The sequence below is a fragment of the Piliocolobus tephrosceles genome, chromosome 14 (assembly GCF_002776525.5).
Source record: "Piliocolobus tephrosceles isolate RC106 chromosome 14, ASM277652v3, whole genome shotgun sequence".
Taxonomy (NCBI): domain Eukaryota; kingdom Metazoa; phylum Chordata; class Mammalia; order Primates; family Cercopithecidae; genus Piliocolobus; species Piliocolobus tephrosceles.
The window spans coordinates 18,173,997-18,189,313 of record NC_045447.1 but is presented as its reverse complement, the minus strand read 5'-3'; the positions used below and the strand labels follow the sequence as shown (position 1 = coordinate 18,189,313).

Here is a 15,317-nt window from a genome sequence, read left to right as displayed (position 1 = left end):
AGTGTTATATAATTATAAAAGTTAGAAAAATCTAAACAGTTAACAAAGGATTAGTTGAGTACTTTGTGCTCTATGATGTTTCTATGTAGAAATACTATACATCTATAAAAAATGATACTCACCTGCCCAGCGCTGCCTGCCCAGCACTGCCCACCCAGTGCCTGTCCCCAGACTGAGGCCCAGTCCCCTTTGCCCTTGTCCATCAAAGGTGCCGCCAGCGTGTCTGACAAACTGCCCTACAAAGTTGCTGACATCGGCCTGACCACCTGGGGACACAAGGCCCTAGACATTATGGAGAAGGAGATGCCAGGCCTGATGGGCATGCAGGAGCTGTACTTGGCCTCCAGGCCACTGAAGGGCGCCTGCATTGCTGGCTGCCTGCAAGTCACTGTGGAGATGGCCATCCTCATTGAGACCCTCATTTCCCTGAGTGTTCAGGAGCAGTGGTCTAGCTGCAACATCTTCTCCACCCAGGACCATGCAGTGGCTATCTTTGCCAAGGCTGGCATGCCAGTGTTCATTTGGAAGGGCAAAACAGATGAGGGGCACCCATGGTGCATTGAACAGACACTGTACTTCACGGATGGGCCCCTCAACATGATTCTGGATGATGGGGGTGACCTTACCAGCCTCGTCCACACCAAGTACATACCCACACTTCATGTCGGGCATCTGAGGCATCTCTGAGGAGACCAAAACCGGGGTCCATAACCTATACAAGATGATGGCCAATGGAATCCTGAAGGAGCCTGCCATCAACGTCAATGACTCCATCACCAAGAGGAAAATTGACAGCCTCCATGGCTGCCCGGGAGTCCCTCATAGATAGCATCAAGTGGGCCAAGATGTGATGATTGCCAGCAAGGTAGCAGTGGTAGCAGGCTATGGCGATGTGGGCAAGGGCTGTGCCCAGGCCTTGCAGGGTTTTGGGGCCCATGTAATCATCACCGAGACTGACCCCATCAGCGCACTGCAGGCTGCCATGGAAGGCTATAAGGTGACCACCATGGATGAGGCCTGTCAGGAGGACAACATCTTTGTCATCACCACAGCCTGTGTCAATATCATCCTTGGCCGGCACTTTGAGCAGATGAAGGATGATGCCATCTTGTGTAACACTGGACACTTTTACGTGGAGATCGATGTCAGGGGGCTCAACAAGAATGTTGTGGAGAAGGTAAACATCAAGCCCCAGGTGTACCGGTACTGGCTGAAGAATGGGTGCCACATCATCCTGTTGGCTGAGGGTTGGCTGGTCAACCTGGGTTGTGCCACGGGCTGCCCCAGCTTTGTGGGGTGTAACTCCTTCATCAACCAGGTGATGGTGTAGATTGAGCTGTGGACCCACCCAGACAAGTACCCCATTGGGGTTCACTTCCTGCCCAAAAAGCTGGATAAGGCAGTGGCTGAAGCCCCCACTGGGCCAGCTGAATGTGAAATTGACCAAGCTAACTGAGAAGCAAGCCCAGTAGCTGAGCACATCCTGCGATGGCCCCTTCAAGCTGGATCACTACTGCTGCTGAGAGTCCGGCCTGCCCTTCACCTTCCACCTGCTGTCCTTGCTCAGGCGCCATCTCTCCTCCCTAAGAGCAAATGGCACCAACTTTGCGATTGATTTGTCAGTGTCTCCCATTGATGGGGCTGGTCACTCATTTTTTGGCCTCTGAAGCATCCCTCACACTATATCAAGTGTGGCAGGGGGAATTGAGAGGCCTCTCCTCAAACCCTGGTCATGATGGAAGTACAAGGGAGGCATCCACAGGGAACCATGAGTTGAATGGTCTTGGAACTGCTCACTAAGTCAGTCCTTCCTTAGTCTGGAAGTTGGTAGTGGAGTCACAAAGCCCATGTACCTTACCATTCAGGTAAGGTTCCGGGTCTGTGGACTTACATCCGCGTGCTTGGTTTACAGGTTCAGTGGTTCCTCAGCCCACGGCAGATGAGAAGGAGCTACATTGAAGGGCAAAGAGGAACTGTTGTTTGACTTTTCCTGAGAGCCTGGCTTAGGGCTGGGCCTTCTCTTAAATCTTATAACAATGAGGTTGGTACTTTTAGTCCCTGTTTTACAGGGGTCAGAATAGACTTTAAAGAGATAACTGAGAAAGGACAGAGAAGTGACAGCCAGAGGGGCCATAAAAACATAAAAGCAGGCATAGATCTGCTACCACTTTGTAATAAGATGGTTCTTATCACAACCCTGGGTCAAAAAGATAGTAATTTGGTTTATAATGTTAAAAGAAAGCAGGAATGTGGGTAAATAAAAATCTTGGTACCTGAAAAAAAAAAAAAAGATGATACTGAGGCACAGTGGCTCATGCCTGTAATGCCAGCGCTTTGGGAGGCCCAGGCGGGCAGATTGCTTGAGCTCAGGAGTTCGAGACCAGCCTGGGCAAAATAGTGAAACCCCATTTCTAACAAAAATACAGAAAAATTCGCCTGGCATGGTGGTTGCACCTGTAGTTTCAGCTATTCTAGAGGCTGAACTGGGAGGATCACTTAAACCCCAGAGGTGGAGGTTGCAGTGAGTGGAGATGGTGCCACTGCACTCCGGCCTGGCTGAGAGAGTGAAACCCTGTCTCAAAAAAAAAAAAAAAAAAAGATACTTATGAAGGAAATTCTTACGATATAAAATTGTGGAAAAAATCGTTAATATAACTATTTATGTCATGACCCCCAATTATGTAAATGATAATATGTGCAGAGAATAAAAACCAAAAGGAAATACACCAAAATGTTAACATTCTTTTCTTCTGAGTGACTGCATTATGGATATTTAACTTTTTTCTCCTTCATAGTTTTCTGCATTTTCCAATATTTTTATAGTGAGCACTTATTACTCTCAAAAATCAATAACAATCAACAATAGAATTAATTTGAATCTGGAGATATGTCTTAGCCAACCACATCCCTGACCTGCCCTCATGGTATCTCAAGATGATGAGAGGAAGAAAGGCTCAAGTTGTAAACCCACATTAAATGCAAGGCACCTTCCCCAAACAATGAAGCTAAATGTTGAAATCCTGCTTCAAAGGTCCTCTGATGCTAAAATAAGCCCAGAAAAGCATTTGCTACAGTTCTTGGACATCTATTGAAGGACGTCATTCACAGTGGGCACCAAGTCAAACCCTCACTCGTCATCAGTGTTGGCTGCAATACAAAGAATTTGAACCATTTGGGGGAGGAATAGGGTTGCAGCTTCACAAATAACTCTATCCCTTAGGTTGCTATCATTGTAATAAAGGGGATTACTGACAGGTGCACAGCACAGAGCTTTCCCAGCCATCATCTCATTTGAACTTGGCAACAACCCTGGAGGAAAGATGTTGATAGTAACAACAACAACAGTAACAATGATGACGGAGACTTAACATTTACTGAATACTTATTATGTGCCAGGAATCAATTCTAAACACTTCACATACATTGTGCCTTTTAATTAAAAAGCAAAAACGAAACAAAACAAAAACAGGGGCTTGCTCTGTCACCCAGGCTAGAATGCAGTGATATAATCATAGCTCACTGCAGCCTCAAACTCCTAGGCTTAAGTGATCCTCCTGCCTCAGCCTCCCGAGTAGCTGGGACTACAGGTGCGTATTACCTTTTAAAAATTTTTTGTAGAGGTGGGGTCTTGCTATCTTGCCCAGGCTGGTCTTCAACTCCTGATCTCAAGCAGTCTTCCCCTCAGCCTCCCAAAGTGTTGGAATTTCAGGCTTGAACCACTGTGCATTCCCCTTTTAATCTTTTTAGCCTTATCTGTGAAGTAGAAAGAGTGATTACCCCCACTTTAAAAGCTAGTATGTTGTCATTCAAAGTAGTCAAATGACTTGTCCCAGATCACCATGCTTACAAATGAAAGCATAGAATTTGTAGTAATTTCTTTAGACCTCAGGTCCAGATTTCCACAACTGCCTACTGTTGTTCCTCAGCTTTGAGGGTTTTTTTATTGCTGTATTATTAGAGGAGACAGTAGTTTAGCAGTAAAGAATGCCGGGTTCAAATCTGGTGTTTCTAGCTGTATAATCTTGGACAAGTTACTTTAGCTCTGTGTCTCAATTTCCTCCTCTGTAAAACGGGGATCATAATATTTATCTCATAGGCCTCAAAGTCAAATGAATATAAAGCTTTGAGCCAAAGTCTGCCCCGAAATGAACACTCAGAAGACCTTGGTACGTGTCTGATTTTCCTATACCTTGCCTTCTCACATAGATGGTCAAGGTCAGGAGGGTACAATGTCCTTGGGTTCAATGCCCAGAACTTCTAGATTTTCAGAAGAGTCATACTCTCTGACTTCCATGGCCTCGGCCCTCTTGAAGAGCCTCCTTTGCTGGAGCATGTGCCTGTCAGAGGGTAGCTTCTAGGACTGAGAGAGTACTTGGAGGAATGAGCAATTGACTCCTTCTCAGAAATCCTTAGGCCTTTAGGATTATGATGCCCTTTGTTGAACTATTTGAGGTAGCTGTGTTGATTTCTTGCTGGCTTCTGGGGGCTGGATAATAAGGAAATCCACTTCTGGAAGAGCAACTGTTTCCCTGAAAAGACCACAAAAACGGCAACTATCACAGCCAGAAGGGGACTTGGCATCAGTCCTTTCAAACATGTCCTTCTACAGATAATTAACCAAGAACCGCAGAAGTAAAGCATCTTGATAAGATCCCACACTGTCAAGAGCCAGGGTCATATTCATCATCAGACTCAAATCAGTCCATACAAAGGAGGCAGCTCAGGGCCAGTGAGAGGCCTAGAGTCTACTGGCTGGACACTGATGGACCTTCCCACCTTCTGACTCTGGCCCAAGGCTCTCTTTATGTCCCCAAGCTCCCTCTCCAGGAACTTCCCTCCTAGAATCACAGAAATGGCACTCCACTGCCAGCTTCTTAACAATGGCCAAGGCAAGATTTTAAATAATGACAATACCAAGGCGGGAGGATCACCTGAGGTCAGGAGTTCAAGACCAGACTGGCCAACATGGTGAAACCCCATCTCTACAAAAATACAAAAATTAACCAGGCATGACGGCAGGTGCCTGTAATCCCAGCTACTCAGGAGGCTGGGGCAGAAGAATCTCTTGAACCCGGGAGGCGGAGGTTGCAGTGAGCCGAGATTGTGCCATTGCACTCCAGCCTGGACAACAGCACGGGACTCCATCTCAAATAATAATAAAATGATAGCAATAATGAGGATCTGCTCTCAGGCAGCAGTTGGGACGTTAGGAATTACAAAATCTTCCAAATTAGGTCACATTCGTGTAAAGGAATTAGAAACATCTTTCCCATTTCTTCAGGCCCAAATTAGAACAGCCTCTGCAGAGGGTCCTGGTAGATCAGTCCTCCTCTCAGGCCCATGGGTCTGATTTCCTTTCTCAAACAGCCACTGAACTTTTCTTATGATTATGGAGTGTTTATTGGGTGTGTGCAACGCCTCAAGTACAGTCTGGAATTTGGAACTGTCACATACTGGCAGCACAACCTCTTTAAGAGGCAGGAACTGGTTATCTCTGCCATCCGGTCCCATGTTGGGGAACTGTCTATGAATCAGCTAAGATGGGTTCCCAGCCCTCCATCTATCTCCCTTCAAGGTAAAATGGGCTAGTGGGGAAAAAAGTCCATGAACTAGGAGGCCTGGCTGGTCTACTTCCAGCCTATGTTATTTAGAACAAGAATCAACCTTTTAAGCTTCAGTTTTGTCATCTGTAAAATAAGTATACAATACCTGGTCTACCTATTGTGTTGCTAGGAGGATTCATTCATTCATTCATTCATTCAGCAGAAATGTATTAAACACTGATACAGAGATACCCTAGTGAACAAGACAACAAAAAAAGGTGCATACAATATAGTAAGATAATCAATTAACAAATAAATGGGTAAATAATCAAGATATTTACAGGTTAAGCAAGTGCTACGAGGGAGATAAAAATGGTGCTGTGACACAGAATAACATCCCCTTAGAGTGATCAAGGAAAGCCTTGCTGAGATGTGACATTCAACCTGAAAGCAAAAGGAGACAACTCTGTCAAAACTGGAAGGAACAGCAAGTGCAAGACTTTGAATCTGGAAAGGAACAGAAAGGGAACCAGAATGGGTGAAGCATATTAAGTGAAGGAGAGAGTGGTACAAGCTAGAGTGCAGGACTCTGTAGCCAGGGAAGAAGACTGGGCTTCATTCTAGGAGCAAAGAGAAGTCAGGGAGTGTTTTAAGTGGGGAGATGAGGGCAGATTATACAGCAGCAGGGACAGAAGCACAGACGGCAGTCAGAAGGCTGAGTTGTCCAGGCTTGAGAAGATGGTGGCCTGGACTGGCTTAGAGGCAGATTTGGAATCTGTTTTAGAAGTGGAATTGTCAAGACTTGCTGTTGGATTGGGTGTAGGGTGAAGGAAAGACAGAAATAAAAAGTTACTCCTAGATTTTGGAATCCACAGGATCACTCACTCACTCATTCATTCAACAAACATCAATTAAGCACATATATCTGCCTGTCTCTAGGCATGGTGTTGGAGATAAAGATGGAGATGAAGGTCACAGTTTTGTCAGGAAAATGGACCAGAAAATAGGCAAATATAATGCATTTAAGTAAGCGCAGTAAGTATTAGAGAACATCGAACTCTGCTGAGGGGACAGAATCAAAGAAAAGTCTTCCTCGGGGAGGGAAGTTTGAGCTAAGCCTTGAAGGAGCAACAGGAATAGCAGAAGGGCTTTGGGGTTATAGAACAGAGCTCTGAAATAATAACAATAGTAGTAGTAGTAGTAGTAGTAGTAGTAGTAGTAGTAGTAGTAGTAGCAGCAGCTACTACTTGTTGTTAAGCCCTAACAATGTGCTAGGTCCTGTTGTAAGCATAAATGAATCATTTAATCCTCACATAAGAATCCTATAAAATAGATCCTATTGCTATCATCCCCACTTTACAGATGAAGAAGCTGAGGCATAGTTAACTTCCATTACATAACTTGCCCCAGATCACGCAACTCATAATGACAGAGCCCGGCTTTAATCACATGCATTTTGGCGCTGGAAGCTATGCTCCAAACACCACAAGAAACTGCCTCACTGTGGGACGTCACTGCACATTTAGGGGCTGAGAACAAGTGAAGGACGCATAGGATGTAGGAAGGTAGGAACTGATGGGAGGTCAGATAAATGACATGAAGGTATTTTGCAAACTATAAAGTACTGTCCCCAAGCAGATCGTCATCACTACTATTATAATAAATAACTGCCTCTCCTCCCTGTGAAAAATGAAGGCGTCTCAGTAGTATCTCTGGATTATTGGCCTTGGAAAAAAGTGACTGCTTGGAGGGCCTGCCCAGACAGAGGGAATCCCGGGAAAGGCTGGGCTGATGTGAATCTGACCCTGAGTTGGGAAGCAGCAGATATAGGTTCCAGTCCCAGCTATGCACCTAACTTATTATGTGGTCTTGGGTGGGTTACCTCCCCAGCCTGTCTTTAGTTTCCCCATCTCTAAGATAGAAGGAGGAAAGAGTGGGGATTTTTTTTTTTTCTAGATGGAGTCTCACTCTGTCACCCAGGCTGGAGTGTGGTGGTACGATCTCGGCCCACTGTAACCTCTGCCTTCCGGGTACAAGCAAATCTCCTGCCTCAGCCTCCTGAGTAGGTGGGACTCAGGCCCATGCCACCATGACCAGCTGATTTTTGTATTGTTTTTAGTAGAGATGGGGTTTTGCCATGTTGGCCAGGCTGGTCTTGAACTCCTGACCTCAAGTGATCTGACTGCCTTGGCCTCCCAACGTGCTGGGATTACAGGTGTGAGCCACTGCACTTGGCCAAGAGTGGGGATTCTAGGGCCTTTTCAGCTTTCACATTTTGAACAATTGCTGCTACTGTTGGTGTTCCGCTTCTCCGAGCTGGACAGTGACCAAAAAGGAATGTCAGCTTGAGGCCCTTTACCAAAACAAAGGCTTGGTGGCAACCTCTGATGGGAGTGGCACCTTCCAGAAAGCAGGACCCATGCTGGATGGGAGGCCTATTGCTTATGTCCCCTGAGTCCACAGATCTCCAGTTCAAACGCTGCTCATCACTCCTGTCCCTGCCAGGACACTTGCTGGTTTCAGGCTCCTTGAACCTGGCCCATTCCTGTTCCTTTTAATGCTCCAGTGGGAGTCTGAGTAATGACAGCATTCTGGACACCATCCTTTTGAGGATGTGGCCAGAAAACGCAGATGCAGTTTACATCCTAAGGGGTCCTGTTTTGATTTTTCTGTGAGCCAAAACGCCCAGGGCTTTCTCACATGCGCTGCTCCAGGCTCCATCTTTTGCCATTGAGGGTTTTGTATTCACTGTCCTGGAATTAAAAGTGTTCTTGAGGGATGCAGCATTGAGTCTTTCTCCTCATGTCTCAGGATCTTCATCATGAGAATAGAATCATACACCTGCAAGAGATCCCCTTACATCAAGTCATTCAATCCAAACCCTTCTCGCTGACACAGAACTCCATAAGCTGTAAAGCACTGTTGTACATTATTAATTCACGTATTATTCCTTCTGTACCTTATAAAAAGTGCTAGTTTGGGCAGGGCTAGGATTATCAGATAAAATGCAAGATGCCCAGTTAAATTTAAAATTCATATTTAACTAGGCATCTTGTGATTTGATCCATTAAATCTGGCAGCCCTGGATGGGATCATCACTCCCATTTTGCAGAACTGAAGCTCAAAGAGGTGAAAGGATTTTATCCAAACTGCTTGAGAGCAGGGACTATGTCCCAGAGCTGTGAATAAACAGAGACTCTCTGAGAAGACTTGAGCTGCTGATGACAGAGGTCAGGGTTCTTGGTTCCTTTTAAATATTTTTTTCAAACATGAGAAGTATATTCCCTTAAAGCCAATGTATCAGTCCATTTAGCAGTGATCTAAAAGATTTATGTTTTGTGAAAAGCCTATTCCTCTATGAATACAGAATCTATGTCCTGTGTCTGTGTAGGTATATATGTTGCACAGAACATTAAAAAGTTAATAAATTCATTTTTAATCCCCAGTTCCCAAGTTGGGGTTAGCTCAGAGAAGATGCTTGAGAAATGTTTACTCAACTGGTGGGCTTTCTGAATATTTCATTCCTACAAGAACCCTACAGAATAAAAACAAAATTGCTGACTCAGGACAGAGAATGGCCCCAGAATGCAGTGTCAGGCTTCCCTGATCTTCCTACATGGCTGTGCCAAAGATGAGTTGAGTTTCAGGAAAGCTCAGTGAAACCATCACATCATGAAATAGTCATGGGCCTCATGAAAGGGCTTCTTGTCATTACACTCCCTTCCTGCTCCAGGTTTAGGACCTCAGGGAGGCTTCCCTAAGGCTGCCACTTGCAGGGAGGTCTTGGCCATAAATGTTGCCCAAGGAGTCCTTACACCATCAAAGGCAGAGGCACAAAGTCCCTTTCCTGCCCTTTGGATGAGTAGACCTGTTGGGGGCGCTGGTGGGACAGCCCCCAAGTGGCTTCTAGACTTAGCTCATCTCCCTCATGATGGACAGCTCAGGATCTGTCCACTGACAGAGCATGTACTTTTCTCAGCTGCCTAGCCAGAGCTGTGAATAAACATAGATTCTCTAAGAAGACTTGAGCTGCCAATGACAGAGGTCAGGGGTCTTGGTTCCTTTCCAGGCTGTCAGCTAAGAAAGAGGATCTGCTGAAGAATTGAAGCCTGGGCACGAGCTCTTGCCACGGATGGAACTTTTTTCATGTGTGAGGTTCACTAGTAGAATCCTAGAATGTTAGAGTTAGAAGAGATGGCCTTAAAAAGCACCTAGGTCAGGCCGTGCACAGTGGCTCATGCCTGTAATCCCAGCACTTTGGGAGGCCGAGGCGGGCGGATCACCTGAGGTCAGCAGTTCGAGACCAGCCTGACCAACATGGAGAAACCCCATCTGTACTAAAAATACAAAATTAGCTGGGCATGGTGGCGCATTTCTGTAATCCCAGCTACTTGGGAGGCTGAGGCAGGAGAATCGCTTGAACCCGGGAGGCAGAGGTTGCGGTGAGCCAAGATCACGCCATTGCACTCCAGCCTGGGAAACAAGAGCAAAACGCCACCTAAAAAAAAAAAAAAAAAAAACCATCTAGGTCTAATCCAAACATTCTTCCAGAAAGATACACCAAGGCTCAGAGCAGGAAAGGACTTATTCAAGCTCACGTGATAACTTGGCAGCAGAACCAGGCCTGGAACGCATATTTCTTCTTGGTGCTGCATTCCCGATTCAGATGAGCAGCTCGCCCTGCTAAGCAAACAGCAGGTGGGCAGATGTGGTCACTAATCAGTGCACTGGCACTGTGGGTCATTGAGCTTTAACCTCAGAGCACTATTAACAGCTTAACTCAGTCTGTCACCCTCTCCTCCCTGGAGGCCCTGCAGTCCTCAGGATTAGAAATAAACTGCTCTCAGCCAAGGCCCTGAAATGGGAGATGAAGTGGCCCACAGAGACCATCCAATTTAGTTCCCCCTGGATGCCGAATCCCCACCCTCTGTGCTGGGAAGCAGTTCCAGTGACCAATGAGCTCTGTGAGCTTGCAGGTGGGTGGGCAGGCTGCACAGCAGCAGAGGTTTGTGAGTGGACCATGGCGGGATGGACGGGCATGGAGCTGGTGCAGTTTAGCAGCGGCGTCCCCATTCTGTCTCCTGTCAGCTCTGTTCTCAAGTCCTTTTGCTATTACACTAAAGTCCATCTCTGCGAACTTCTGTCCACTGGGTCCAACTCAGATCCCTGGAGCCCAGGCCTCACCCCTTGTGAAGCTGCTAAGTTAAGCGGGAACCCTGGTCTGCATGCAGGGTTGGCTGCCTGGCTCTATTCACTGCCAAGCCAATATCTGTATACCACTTAGGAGGAAAACTATAAAGCCGAATGAGGAAAAGCAAGGACGGCTCTGCCTGCGATCTTTGGATGGATCCCCTGTATGTGCCAGCACTGTTCTCAGCTCTTAGCAGAGAACAGAAAGGCCCTGTCACTGTTCTCATGGAGTTTATGTTCTGGTTAGGGAGCCAGACAGCATATGGGTACATAAATAAATCAGATAATTTCAGAAAATGACAGTGCTAAGAAGAAGATACAGACTAATAATGGGATAGGAAATGACTCCAGGGTGGCATGTCACCTTCACAAGCATGGTCAAGGAAGTGCTCTGGGAGAAGGTGCACATTGAGCTGAGGCCTGAATGAGAACAAGGAGGCAGGCTTGGGAAGACCAGGGAGAGAGAATGGTAAATGCAGAGTCTCATAGACAGACACAAGCTTTGTGTGTGTTTGAGGAGGAGAAAACCCAGAATAGCTAGAATATAGCAAATGAGAGAGATAGAATCTGAAAGGAAGTTTTGGTCTGAGCCACAGTCTAGTGTGCTGAGCTGGGCTAAAGGTTAAATCATGGTGATGAGTCTGCTTCCAGAGAACCAGAGCCACAGCAAAGCAGAAATCACAGCATCATCGTGGTGCTAACTGTGAAGGACAGGTGTCCACTGGGGCAAATCCACTGCAACTGCAGCTCAGTCAGTTCTCCAATCCAACAGGAAATGCCCATGCCAGGTTTCTTTCTAGGCTGAATGACCTCGGAGGTGGGGGAGCTTGTCTGCTGCTCCCCCCAAAGCACATTGTTCTTCTCAGGGAGCCCCCTGGGGCAGAGGTAACTAGAGAAGGAAGCCTGGGTTTTAAGAGTTTTTGTGAACTATAGAAGGCTAGACCATGAGCTTCGCCTCCTTCACGGGGCTCCTTTTCTTGCTTTCAGGATCCTTCCTTCCTTCCTTCCTTCCTTCCTTCCTTCCTTCCTTCCTTCCTTCCTTCCTTCCTTCCTTCCTTCCTTCCTCTCTCTCTCTCTCTCTCTCCTGTTTTTTAATAAAACCTCTCACTGTGTCCCAGGCTGGAGTGCAGCGGCGTGATCTCAGCTCACTGCAACCTTCGCCTCCCGAGTTCAAGTGATCCTCCTGCCTCAGCCTCTTGAGTAGCTGGGACTACAGTCTTGTGTCACCACACCCGACTAATTTTTGTATTTTTAGTAGAGATGGGGTTTCACCATGTTGGGCAGGCTGGTCTTGAAATCCTGACCTCAAGTGATCCGCCTGCCTTGGCCACCCAAAGTGCTGGGATTACAGGCGTGAGCCACGATGCCCTGCCTTGCTTTCAGGATCTTCACGGGGCCTCTTCACCTCCTTCCCCAACCAGGCCTGTTCGTAGAGTCAGCTTTGGTAAAATAGTTCACTCTGGGATAAAAATGGCACTGTACCCTCTCCCAGGAGTCCTATATTTTATCAAGAGTCAAAGTCCTGGCCAGGTGTGGTGGCTCACACCTATAATCCCAACACTTTGGGAGGTCGAAGCCAGTAGATTACTTGAGGTCAGGAGGTCAAGATCAGCTTAGCCAATATGGTAAAACCCTGTCTCTACTAAAAATACAAAAATTAGTTGGGCATGGTGGTGCGTACCTGTAGTCCCAGCTACTTGGGAGGCCGAGGCATTAGAATTGCTTGAACCCAGGAGGTGGAGGTTGCAGTGAGCCAAGATGGTGCCACTGCACTCCAGCCTGGGTGACAGAGTGAGACTGTATATTTAAAAAAACAAAAAAAAAGGAATCAAAGTCCTAAGCCAAATAAATGCATCTATAGTTGTGTAAATTAAGAAATCTGCCATCCAGGTGGGGAGGGGGTACCTGTTGCATCAGCAGATTGACAGCGGGGCCCTGCCTGGTCAGTGTGGTTCTCCATCTCCCAGGTCATGCCACCTTGTTCAGGCAGAACATTATTCCTGCCCACCACAGGCATTTGACTCTCCAGAATTCATGGGAGGTTCTAGAGCGCGTCCGGCTCTGTGTCAACTGCCACTGTACAATTCCTGCAAAGGCAGTTGAGGTGGGGGCGGAGTAGTCCTGAATAAACTGACAGTCAGAGGACTGGGATATCAGCTGAGAACGTTCCCATGGAAAAGAAAAGTCCAGCCCCTTCCAGCAAATGCTGCCTGGCTCTGCGAAGATTGCTTTGTCATCTCCTTGGCATTGCTTCTGTATTTTTTTCCTATTTCAGACCAGAAGTGAGTGCATGGAGGATCTCTGTGAGCTGGTTTTCTCTATCTCCAAGATAATCCAACCTTTAGTAACAAAAGCAGAAAAATCTATTCCTATCCTTTGGCTCCTGAGTCCACATCTAAGTGATTCATCCTAAAGAAGTATTTCCAATATTGTTTTAAAATCTTGTTTTAGGCCAGGAGTAGTGGCTTATGCCTGTAATTCCTGCACTTTGGGAGGCCGAGGCGGGTGGATCGCCTGAGGTCAGCAGTTTGAGACCAACCTGGCCAACATGGCAAAACCCTGTCTCTACTAAAAATACAAAATTTAGCCATGCGTGGTGGTGGACGCCTGTAATCCCACCTACTCTGGAGGCTGAGGCAGGAGAATTGCTTGAACCCAGAAGGTGGAGGTTGCAGTGAGCCAAGATGATGCCATTGCGCTCCAGCCTGGGCAACAGAGTGAGACTGTCTCAAAAAATAAGTGAATAAATAAATCTTTTTAAAAATAAAGGTTGCTAGTATTATGCATGATTACATAAAGTGGGGCCTACTCAGGTCCCAAATGACAGGTGGATGAGCAAACTTTGGCCCCCATTTTAAAGAATATTATGACAAACTTTAAAATGACGAAATGAAATCCGTCAAAATATAGAAAAGTATATATGAAAGAATGTCCAGGGAAAATACTGGAAACCCAAACTGCACAAGTCAATCAGTTTCTCCCTGGAGCCCTGTTGATGAAAACTGGAAGAGTTCAAGAAATAATTGCATAAAATTTCAATAAAGCCCATGTTCTTTTTTGTGGGTATTTGTGTGCTTAAGTAATGTAAGTATCATAAACCCTAAGAAAATACTTTCTAACTTTTAAATATTGTTCACTATAAAATTATTATTCACTTTCTTCAAAAAATAATAAATTAGTTTAATAATTGTTAATTGCTCCGTCTAGAGTTAGGTGGTTGGGATGCAGAAGTAATTGCTTCCTGGCATTCAGGAAAGTACGGGTCTTGTTTTGACCAGGCCTCTGCCTTCCCAGGAATTGGGATCTAGAACAGCATATATTCACACCCAAAGGTGGGAGATCACTTTCTCAGGCAGGACTGGTCCTGGACTGGGGAAAACTACTCATCTAGCTGAAACAACCTGTCCTTCCAAAGAAACTATTCTGTTCCCCCAACTAATATTAGCCATATCAGGATTCTTAACTGCAAACAAGAAAAAATTTGCCAAGGACAGTTGCAATAACAATTATCATCATTGTTATCATCATTTGTGGTGGGGTTGTTGTATGCAGGCACTGTGCTAGGCTCAATGAGAAGGGTTTTATGTGCATTATCTCTTTTTATCAACAGCCTAGAAAAGGAGGCAATTACTTCCTCTTATGGATAAAGGAATTGAGGCTAAGAAAGGTTGAGAAACTTGCCCAAAGACCACGGATTTAGTAAGTGGTAGAGGAGATTTTCAAAGCTAGAGCTGACTGCCAAGCTTGAGGTCTTAACAAGCTTAGTTTCTGCAGTGAAAATCCTGCTGGGCTTCAGTGAGAATCCAGCAAGCTGGTGATGCAGCCTCCATTCTTGGTGGGCCTCTACTAGCCTTAATATTTCAGGGCAATTTCCAGGAGAGCTGGCTGGAGTCAGTGGTTGGCATCCACACGCAGCAGAGCCATGAACTGGCTTTCCCAGCAGCTCACATTAACTGGCAGTGGCAGCCAAGGCAGCTCAGAAGCAGAAATGCTCTCACGGCCTCAGGAAACATCTGCAAGTCCTCAAGGAGGCAAGACCTGCCCCCTTATCACCTCCAGGGGGGAGACAGTGGGCCTATCCCATCTGCAGGGAAAGGACAAACACATTGCTTTTATTTTCCAAGCTGTGTTCCTGCAAATGAAACAATTCACTGCTATGGAACTTTTAGGATCGCCACATGAGAGCAGGCCTTGTACTGGACAATGGGGTGGCAGTCCTGAAATCAGAGCCACCACCTGCCTGCTAGGGCTTGCGGGGCAATGGTGAAGATGGTGACAAATGAGAAGCAGTATTTGCAATTCAAAGTGAACGGTGCAAGGAAAAGGGGATGTGGTGTAAGGGGAAAGTATGAACTTTGGGGTCGGAAAGATCTGTTTCTTCATGTCCTAGTTGTGAGATTTTGGGCAAATTTCCTAACGTCGTGAGGTTGTGTTCCTCATCTGGAAGATATGTAAATAGTTATACTTGTATTGCATAATTACCATGAACATTAAAAGGAACAAGTATATCAATACTTAAAATTGCCTAACGGATAATGGGAGCTCAATAACATGATAACATTACCAGTGTTATTAAAAAGGCTC

The 15,317-nt window shown here is 46.0% G+C and overlaps 1 pseudogene; it reads left to right on the top strand.

The window, feature by feature from the left end:
* Nucleotides 1-225: 225 nt before the first annotated feature.
* On the top strand, nucleotides 226-1,523 carry LOC111550363 (annotated as a pseudogene).
* The last annotated feature ends 13,794 nt before the right edge of the window (nucleotides 1,524-15,317 follow it).